Source organism: Myotis brandtii, unplaced genomic scaffold, assembly GCF_000412655.1.
Source record: "Myotis brandtii unplaced genomic scaffold, ASM41265v1 scaffold125, whole genome shotgun sequence".
NCBI lineage: Eukaryota > Metazoa > Chordata > Mammalia > Chiroptera > Vespertilionidae > Myotis > Myotis brandtii.
Genome location: NW_005354385.1, coordinates 3,099,290 through 3,108,913, shown reverse-complemented (window position 1 = coordinate 3,108,913; position 9,624 = coordinate 3,099,290). Strand labels below are relative to the sequence as shown.

Sequence of the window (9,624 nt, the reverse complement as noted above, 5' to 3'; positions counted from 1 at the left end):
GCGCCCCAACTCCCCAATCGGTGCTGCTCTGAGCCTGACCAGGGGCTGCACTTAGGGATTGGGCCTGCCCTGTGCCACCCGGGAGCAGGCCTAAGCCAGCAGGTCATCTCCCGAGATATATAAAAGCCTAAGTGACCATTACAACTGAATGACCGGAACGACCAGTCGACTGATTGTTATGATGTGCACTGATCACCAGGGGGCAGACGCTCAACACAGGAGCTGCCCCCTGGTGGTCAGTGCACTACCCCAGTGGGAGCGCTGCTCAGTCAGAAGCCAGGCTCACAGTTGACAAGGAAACCTGTGGCGGCAAGAGCCTCTCCTGCCACCGCGGCAGTGCTACCAAGCAGTGGCGGTGGCAGGCGCAGTGGGGCTCCTCCCCGTCTGCCTGCCACTTCAGTACTGCTACATCCCTTGGGGGGATGTTGGACTGCCGGGATCAGGCTGAAACCGGCTCTCCGACATCCCCTGAGAGGTACCGAATTGCGAGAGGGCACAGGCCAGGCTGACGGACCCCACCCATTCACAAATCCGTGCACCGGGCCTCTAGTATATAAATAACAAGGTTCCTTGTTTGTTATTAGTAACTGCATAGTATTTCATTCTGGATATCCCACAGTTTAACTTGTTCCAACATGAACACTCAAATTTGTCCATTTGCTATTAAATATTGCAGTGAATAACTCTGTACATCATCTCTTTTCATAAAGGAAAAGACTGGTGAATAAATTCTAAGAAGTAATTAATTAAATCAATGGGAAAATTTTTTTCTTTGACAGATATTGCCACTCACACTCCATATGAAAAGAGCAAGTGTATAATTCTACCAGAAACATCAAATAATGCGTTCAGTATTCCCAAGACTATTATATCCACTTTTGGAATACTGGGAAATTCTGATAGTGACAGTGTTTCATTGTGACTTAAATCTGTTTTCCTTTATTAGCAGTGAGGTTAGAATTATCATACCGTTAAGACCATTCGCATTCCTTTTTCTGTGAAGAGTCTGTTCATGTCCCTCGTTATTTTTCCAACAGTATTATTAGTATTTTAACTTACACTTTTTATCTTTTAATTATATTTTAGTATATAGCCACTCCTCTTTACTAAGAATAGCAAACTTTTTTAAAAAAATATGTATAGTTTGTCTTTTTATTTTACTTGTGTGTGTTTTTTTTTAATGTGGTAAAGTTTATTAATATTTTCTTTTATGGTTTCTAGATTTTTTTCTTCTTTTTAATTAAATCTATTGGAATGACATTGGCTAATAACATTATATAGGTTTTAAATGTACAATTCTATGAAACATCACCTATATATAGCATTGTGTGCCCACCACCAATGTCAAATCGTCTTCTGTCACTTTATCCTTTACTACTTCTCTATCCCTTTCTATCTGGTAACCACCATACTGTTGTCTGTGTCTATGAGTTTTTGTTAGTTTTTCTTGTTTGTTAATTTGTTACTTTTGCTTTTATATCCCACAAGATCATATCGTTCTTGATTTTTTCTATGTGATTCATTTCACTAGTATATTTTCAAGATCTGTCCATGTTGTCATAAATGGCAGTATTCCATCTTTTATTATAGCTGAGTAATATTCCACTATATATATGAACCATATCTTGACGCTTTGATTGTTTCCATGTCTTGGCCACCAAGAATAATGCTTCAATGAACATAGGCGTGCATATATCTTTTCAAATAGATGTTTCCAATTTTTTGGGTAGATACCCAGAAGACAGTTTGTGGGGTCATATTGTAACTCTATTCTTAATTTTTTGAGGAATATCATACTGTTTTCCATAGTGGCTGTACCAGTTTACATTCCCACCAGAAGTGAATGAGGGTTCCTTTTTCTCGGCATCCTCTCCAACACTTGTTATTACTTGTCTTGTTGATAATAGCCATTCCAACAGGTGTGTGTTCGTATCTCATTGTAGTTTTGATTTGCATTTCCCTAACAGCTAGTGAAATTGAGCATTTTTTCATATATCTATTGGCCATTTGTATGTCTTCTTTGGAGAATTGTCTGTTCAGGTCCTCAGCCCATTAAAAAAATGTTTTTTGTTTAATCCTCAACTGAGGATATGTTTTGTTTTGTTTTAATTGATTTTTAGAGCGAGAGGAAGGAGACAGAAACATTGATTGATAATGCTCCACTCAACTGAGCCACCAGGCCAGGGCTTTTTTATTTTTATTTATTTATTTTATTTATTTTTTAAAATATATTTTATTGATTTTTCACAGAGAGGAAGGGAGAGAGATAGAGAGTTAGAAACATCGATGAGAGAGAAACATCAATTAGCTGCCTCCTGCACATCTCCTACTGGGGATGTGCCCACATCCCAGGTACATGCCCTTGACTGGAACCGAACCTGGGACCCTTCAGTCCGCAGGCCGACCCTCTATCCACTGAGCCAAACCGGTTTTGGCATGCCAGGGCCTTTTTATTCTGAATTGTTTATTTAGTGTTGAGTTGTGTGAATTCTATATATTCTGGATATTAACACCTTGTCAGAGCTGTTGTTTACAAATATCTTCGCCCATTCAATTGGTTGCCTTTTTGTTTTGTTGGCAGTTTCTTTTGCTGTGCAGAAACTTTTTAGTTTGATATAGTCCCATTCATTTATTTTGCCTTTACTTTCCTTGCCCCTGAGGTAAAATTCATAAAATACTCTCAAGGACCAAAGTCCATCAGTTTAGTACCTATGTTTTCTTCCATGTAATTTATTGTTTCAGGTCTTATATTTAGGCCTTTGATCCAGTTTGAGTTAATTTTTGTACATGGGGACAAACTGTAATATACTTTCATTCCTTCCCAGCACCATTTATTAAATGCTTTCTTTTCTCCATTGTGTGCTTTTGGCTCCTTTGTTAAACATTTGCCCATAACTAGATTTTGTTTTGAAGTTATTTTCTATGCTAAAGTCAGAAGGAAAAAAAAATCTTGTGTTTTTTTTGAGTACCTCTATGGGTTTACATTTAAGTTTCTGGTCTATTTCTAGATATTTGGTGAATGATGTGAGTATGCATTCAACTTGTCTTTACAGATAGCTAAGCAGATGTCCCAATAACATGCATTAAATAACACACCTTTTCCCACAACTGTGAGATGCCATCCTCATCATTTTCAAGATTCCTGCATTTATTAAGTCTATTGCTAGAGTTTATAATCCTGTTTATTCTATCATTTCACACCCCAAGATAGTATTTTTCAATGAGGGTTCTGTAAGAGAATTAAACTCTAAAATTTTTATATGTGACTATTTTCTTAATTACCCCAAGGTTGGTACTTTTCTGATTATCCCAAGAATAGTACCAGGAAGTTAATTCATTACATACTTGGGGAATTAAACTCTATAAAAATGATTTGTGACTATTTTCTTGATTATCTCAAGGATAGTAGTTTCCTGATTCTCTCAAGGATGGTACAGAGCTACTACCATTCTAGATACTTTCTAGTAGAAAGTTAGTTCATTACACATTACATTACATTACAGTACAGTACATGAAGTCACCACCCAAAGATGTCATGTCTTAATCCCTGGAATATGTAAATGTTACCTTATAAGGAAAATGGATCTTTCCAGATGTGATTAGAATTTTTAAATGGGGAAATAATCTTGGACTATCCAGGTGAGCCCTAAATGCAATTACAAGGGTCTTGTAAGAAAAAAGCAGGAGAAGCAAGATGGTGGCGATATAGGCAGACGCATCCCAGGTCTTGTCCCGGAGCAAATGGAGTAAGCAGCTGAAACTAATAACACCCACCCCGAATTGGTGAAATTACTCAGCTGGTGAGACGGTTTGCAGCCGGGAAGAGCAGAGCTCCCCTGGAAAGGTAAAAAACCGGGGATCTGGGCAGGAAAGTTTGCCAGACCTCTGAGCCCAGAGGGTCGGAGGGAGACCGCGTGGCAGACAGCCGCGTCTCTTGGGACAGACACAGCCCCTGACTGGGGAAAGGAGTTCCTCGGGTTTGCTGGCCCCGGGAGATGTGAGATTTGGATTCTGTGATTATGGAGGATTGAGCCTAAAGGGGGCACCAACAACACAGGGCAGGGTAACGTTTAAAAACCAGCTCTGGGCAGTTGACCTCCCCAAACCAGTTTTAAGTGCAATAGAGAAAATAAACCCTTGCTGCTGGATAGAGAAGCCGTATAGCCTCAGAGGCCAACCCCAAAACACTGCCACCCAGAGGCTGAGCCACAAACTGACTCTTAGGTGAACACAAATTAAGGCAGTCTGGATCACAAATACAGCCTGCTTTAAAATCAGGACTGTGATTTACAACACGGAGGAACAGTGTATCACAGGGAAATTCAACACTCTCCTAAATACCTGGCAGGACTAAGCAGATCCAAGCAACAGCAGCCTCCTGATCACCACACCCTCTGTCTGAGGAACAGCAGCTGTACGTGAAGCCTCCCCCCACCAGCCAGAAGAGCCACCACAGCTGTGAACAACACCCACCAGAGGAGCTGCTGCCAACTGAGGAGCAGCTGCTACCGCAACCACCCAAGGAGCAACCACAGCCCAAGGAGCCACTGCCACCCAGGGAGCAGCCACTGAACGACTCAACATCTAGATATGTCAGTGAGATCAAACATGGGTAGGCAAAGAAACCCCCAAAGGAAAGAAAAGGAGGACTCGCCAGAAAAGCAGCTAAGTGAGACAGAGGCATGCAACATGACAGAAAAAGAATTCAGAATAAGGGTCCTAGCGTGCATAAACCGGATGGAGGAAAAAATCAACTACTTATGCAAGAAGCAAGAAGAAACAGATGAAAAAATCAATAACTTATGCAAGACCCAAGAAGAAATGAAGAGCGATATAGCTGCAATAAAAAACACCATTGAAAGCATCAACAGTAGACTAGGAGAAGCGGAGGACCGAATTAGTGAATTAGAAGACAAGGAAGCAAAACACACCCAAACTGTACTGCAATTGGAGAAAAAAATTAAAAGACAGGAGGAGAGCCTAAGGGAGCTTTGGGACAACATGAAACGAAACAACATACGAATAATAGGGGTGCCAGAACAACAGAAAGATGAACAAGGATTAGAAAACCTACTCGAAGAAATAATATCAGAAAACTTCCCTGAAGTGGGGAAGAAAAAAGTCACACAAGCACAGAGAGTCCCAAACAAGGTGAACCCGAAAAGACCCACACCAAGACACATCATAATTACCATGGCAAATGTTCAGGACAAAGAGAGAATCTTACAGGCTGCAAGAGAGAGACGGAAAGTTACATACAAGGGATCTCCCATTAGATTATCAAATGATTTCTCAACAGAAACACATCAGGCCAGAAAAGAATGGACAGAAATTTACAAAGTGATGCAAAGCAAAGGACTGAACCCAAGAATACTCTATCCAGCAAGGCTATCATTCAAAATTGAAGGGGAAATAAGAAGCTTCACAGACAAAAAAAGGCTAAGGGAGTTTATCACCACCAAGCCTGCAATGCAAGAAATGCTAAAGGGACTGGTGTAAAAAGAAGGAATAAAAAGCTCAGAAAGAAAACAGCCACACACAAAAAGAAATGGCTATAAACAAGTACCTTTCAATAATAACTTTAAACGTAAACGGACTAAATGCTCCAACCAAAAGACATCGAGTGGCTGAATGGATAAAAAAACATGACCCATACATCTGCTGTCTACAAGAGACCCACCTCATTAGAAGGGACTCACACAGACTGAAAGTGAAGGGATGGAAAAATATCTTTCAGGCAAATGGAAAGGAAAAGAAAGCTGGGGTAGCAATACTTATATCAGACAAAATAGACCTCAAAGTGAAGGCCATAACCAGAGATAAGGAAGGCCACTTCATAATACTAAAGGGATCAATACAACAAGAAGATATAACCTTGGTAAACATATATGCACCCAATGCAGGAGCACCCAAATTCATAAAAAAACTCCTGGAAGATATCAAAGGAGAGATCGACAACAATACAATCATAGTAGGGGACTTTAATACACCACTGACACCACTGGATAAGCCCGCTAGACAAACAATCAGCAAAGAAACAGCAATCCTAAATGACTCACTAGATCAGATGGACTTAATTGACATCTTCAGAACACTTCACCCCAAAGCCATGGAATATACATTCCTCTCAGGTGCTCATGGGACATATTCAAAAATAGACCACATATTGGGTCACAAGCAAAGTCTCCACAAATTCAAGAAGATTGAAATCATAAAAAGCATCTTCTCAGACCATGATGGCATAATATTAGAAATAAACTACAATAAAAACAACCCAAAATACTCAAACACTTGGAAGCTGAATAGCATGTTATTAAATATTGATTGGGTTACCAATGACATCAAAGAAGAAATTAAAAACATCCTGGAAACTAATGACAATGAAAACACAACAATCCAAAACCTATGGGACACAATGAAAGCAGTCCTGAGAGGGAAGTTTATAGCTCTACAGGCCTATCTCAAAAAACAAGAAAAAATGGTAGTAAATCATCTAACTCTTCAACTCAAAGAATTAGAAAGAGAGCAACAAGAAAACCCCAGAGTGAGCAGAAGGAAGGAGATAATAAAGATTAGAGCAGAAATAAATGACATAGAGACCAAAAAAACAATACAGAAAATCAATGAAACCAAGAGCTGGTTCTTTGAAAGGATAAACAAGATCGACAAACCTCTAGCCAGGCTCACCAAAAAGCAAAGAGAGAGGACCCAAATAAACCAAATCAGAAATGATAGAGGCGAAATAACAACAGACCCCACAGAAATACAAATGATTGTTAAACAATACTACGGACAACTCTACTCCAACAAACTAGACAACCTGGAGGAAATGGACAAATTCCTAGGAAAATACAACATTCCAAAACTCAATCAGGAAGAATCTAAAAATCTCAATAGGCCAATAACTATGGAAGAAATTGAAGCAGTCATCAAAAAGCTCCCAGCAAACAAAAGCCCAGGACCAGATGGCTTCTCAGGGGAGTTTTACCAAACTTTCAAGGAAGAACTAAAACCTATCCTCCTCAGACTACTACAAAAAATTCAGGAGGAAGGAACACTTCCAAGCTCATTCTATGAAGCCAGCATCACCCTAATACCAAAACCAGGTAAAGACAACACAATGAAAGAGAATTACAGGCCAATATCCCTCATGAACATAGATGCCAAAATCCTCAACAAAATCTTAGCAAATCGGATCCAACAGTACATCAGAAGGATCATACACCATGACCAAGTAGGATTTATCCCAGGAATGCAAGGATGGTACAACATCCGTAAATCAATAAACGTAATACATCACATAAACAAATTGAAAGAAAAAAACCACATGGTCATATCAATTGATGCAGAAAAAGCATTCGACAAAATCCAACACCCATTTTTGATAAAAACTCTCAGCAAGGTGGGAATAGAAGGATCATACCTCAACATAATAAAAGCCATATATGACAGGCCCACAGCCAACATCATACTCAATGGACAAAAACTAACACCATTTCCCCTAAGAACAGGAACAAGACAGGGATGCCCACTCTCACCACTCCTGTTCAACATAGTACTGGAAGTATTAGCCATTGCAATTAGACAAGAAGAAGAAATAAAAGGCATCCAAATTGGAAAAGAGGAAGTAAAACTGTCCTTATTTGCAGACGACATGATATTATACATACAAAACCCTAGAGACTCCATCAAAAAACTACTAGACTTAATACATGAATTTGGCAATGTAGCAGGATACAAAATTAACCCCAAGAAATCTGAGGCATTTCTATACACCAATAGTGAACTTTCAGAAAGAGAGATTATAAAAACAATCCCATTTACCATCGCACCAAAAAAATTAAGCTACCTAGGAATAAACTTAACTAAAGAGGTAAAAGACCTCTACTCAGAAAACTACAGGACATTGAAAAAAGAGATAGAGGAAGACATAAAGAGATGGAAGAACATACCATGTTCTTGGATTGGTAGAATCAACATCATTAAAATGTCCATACTACCCAAAGCAATCTATAAATTCAACGCACTTCCCATTAAAATACCAATGGCCTACTTCAAAGATCTAGAACGAACTCTCCAAAAATTCATCTGGAATAAAAAAAGACCCCGAATAGCTGCAGCGATCCTGAGAAAGAACAAAGTAGGTGGGATCTCAATGCCAGATATCAAGCTGTATTACAAAGCCACTGTTCTCAAAACTGCCTGGTACTGGCACAAGAACAGACATATAGATCAGTGGAATAGAATAGAGAGTCCAGAAATTAGCCCGAACCAATATGCTCAATTAATATTTGACAAAGGAGGCAAGAACATACAATGGAGCCAAGATAGTCTCTTCAATAAATGGTGTTGGGAAAATTGGACAGATATATGCAAGAAAATGAAACTAGACCACCAACTTACACCATACACAAGAATAAACTCAAAATGGATAAAGGACTTAAATGTACGACAGGAAACCATAAAAATTCTAGAAGAATCCAAAGGCAACAAAATCTCAGACATATGCCAAAGCAATTTCTTCACTGATACAGCTCCTAGGGCAGTTGAAACTAAAGAGAAAATGAACAAATGGGACTACATCAAAATAAAAAGCTTCTGCACAGCAAAAGAAACCATCAACAAAACAACAAGAAAACCCACTGCGTGGGAAAACATATTTGCCAACGTCATATCTGATAAGGGCCTAATCTCCAAAATTTATAGGGAACTCATACAACTTAACAAAAAGAAGATAAACAATCCAATCAAAAAATGGGCAAAGGATCTAAATAGACACCTTTCAAAAGAGGACATTCAGAAAGCCAAGAGACATATGAAAACATGCTCAAAGTCACTAATCATCCGAGAGATGCAAATCAAAACAACAATGAGGTACCATCTCACACCTGTCAGAATGGCTATCATCAACAAATCAACAAACGACAAGTGCTGGAGAGGATGTGGAGAAAAAGGAACACTTGTGCACTGCTGGTGGGAATGCAGACTGGTGCAGCCACTATGGAAGACAGTATGGAGTTTCCTCAAAAAACTGGAAATGGAACTCCCATTTGACCCTGTGATCCCACTTCTAGGAATATATCCCAAGAAACCAGAAACACCAATCAGAAAGGATATATGCACCCATATGTTCATAGCAGCACAATTCACCATAGCTAAGATCTGGAAACAGCCTAAGTGCCCATCAGTAGATGAATGGATTAGAAAACTGTGGTACATCTACACGATGGAATACTATGCTGCTGTAAAAAAGAAGGAACTCTTACAATTTGCAACGGCATGGATGGAGCTGGAGAGCATTATGCTAAGTGAAATAAGCCAGTCAATGAAGGAAAAATACCACATGATCTCACTCATTCATGGATAATAAAGACCATTACAAACTTTTGAACAATAATAGATACAGAGGCAGAGCTGCCTCAAACTGATTGTCAAACTGCAGTGGGAAGGCCAGAGAGGGTTGGGGGGCAGAAGGGAGGGGAGTAAGAGATCAACCGAAGGACTTGTATGCATGCATATAAGCAAAACCAATGGACATAAGACACTGGGGGGTAAGGGAGGGCAGGGGATTGTCAAGGGCAGGGGGAAAAAAAGGACACATAGGTAATACCCTTTGTAATACTT

The 9,624-nt window shown here is 39.5% G+C and overlaps 1 long non-coding RNA gene across 3 annotated transcripts in view; it reads right to left on the bottom strand.

The window, feature by feature from the left end:
* The window catches only part of LOC106724913, a 185,135-nt gene that overhangs the window by 20,744 nt on the left and 154,767 nt on the right, over positions 1-9,624 (bottom strand). The gene's annotated exons all lie outside the window — the stretch shown is intronic.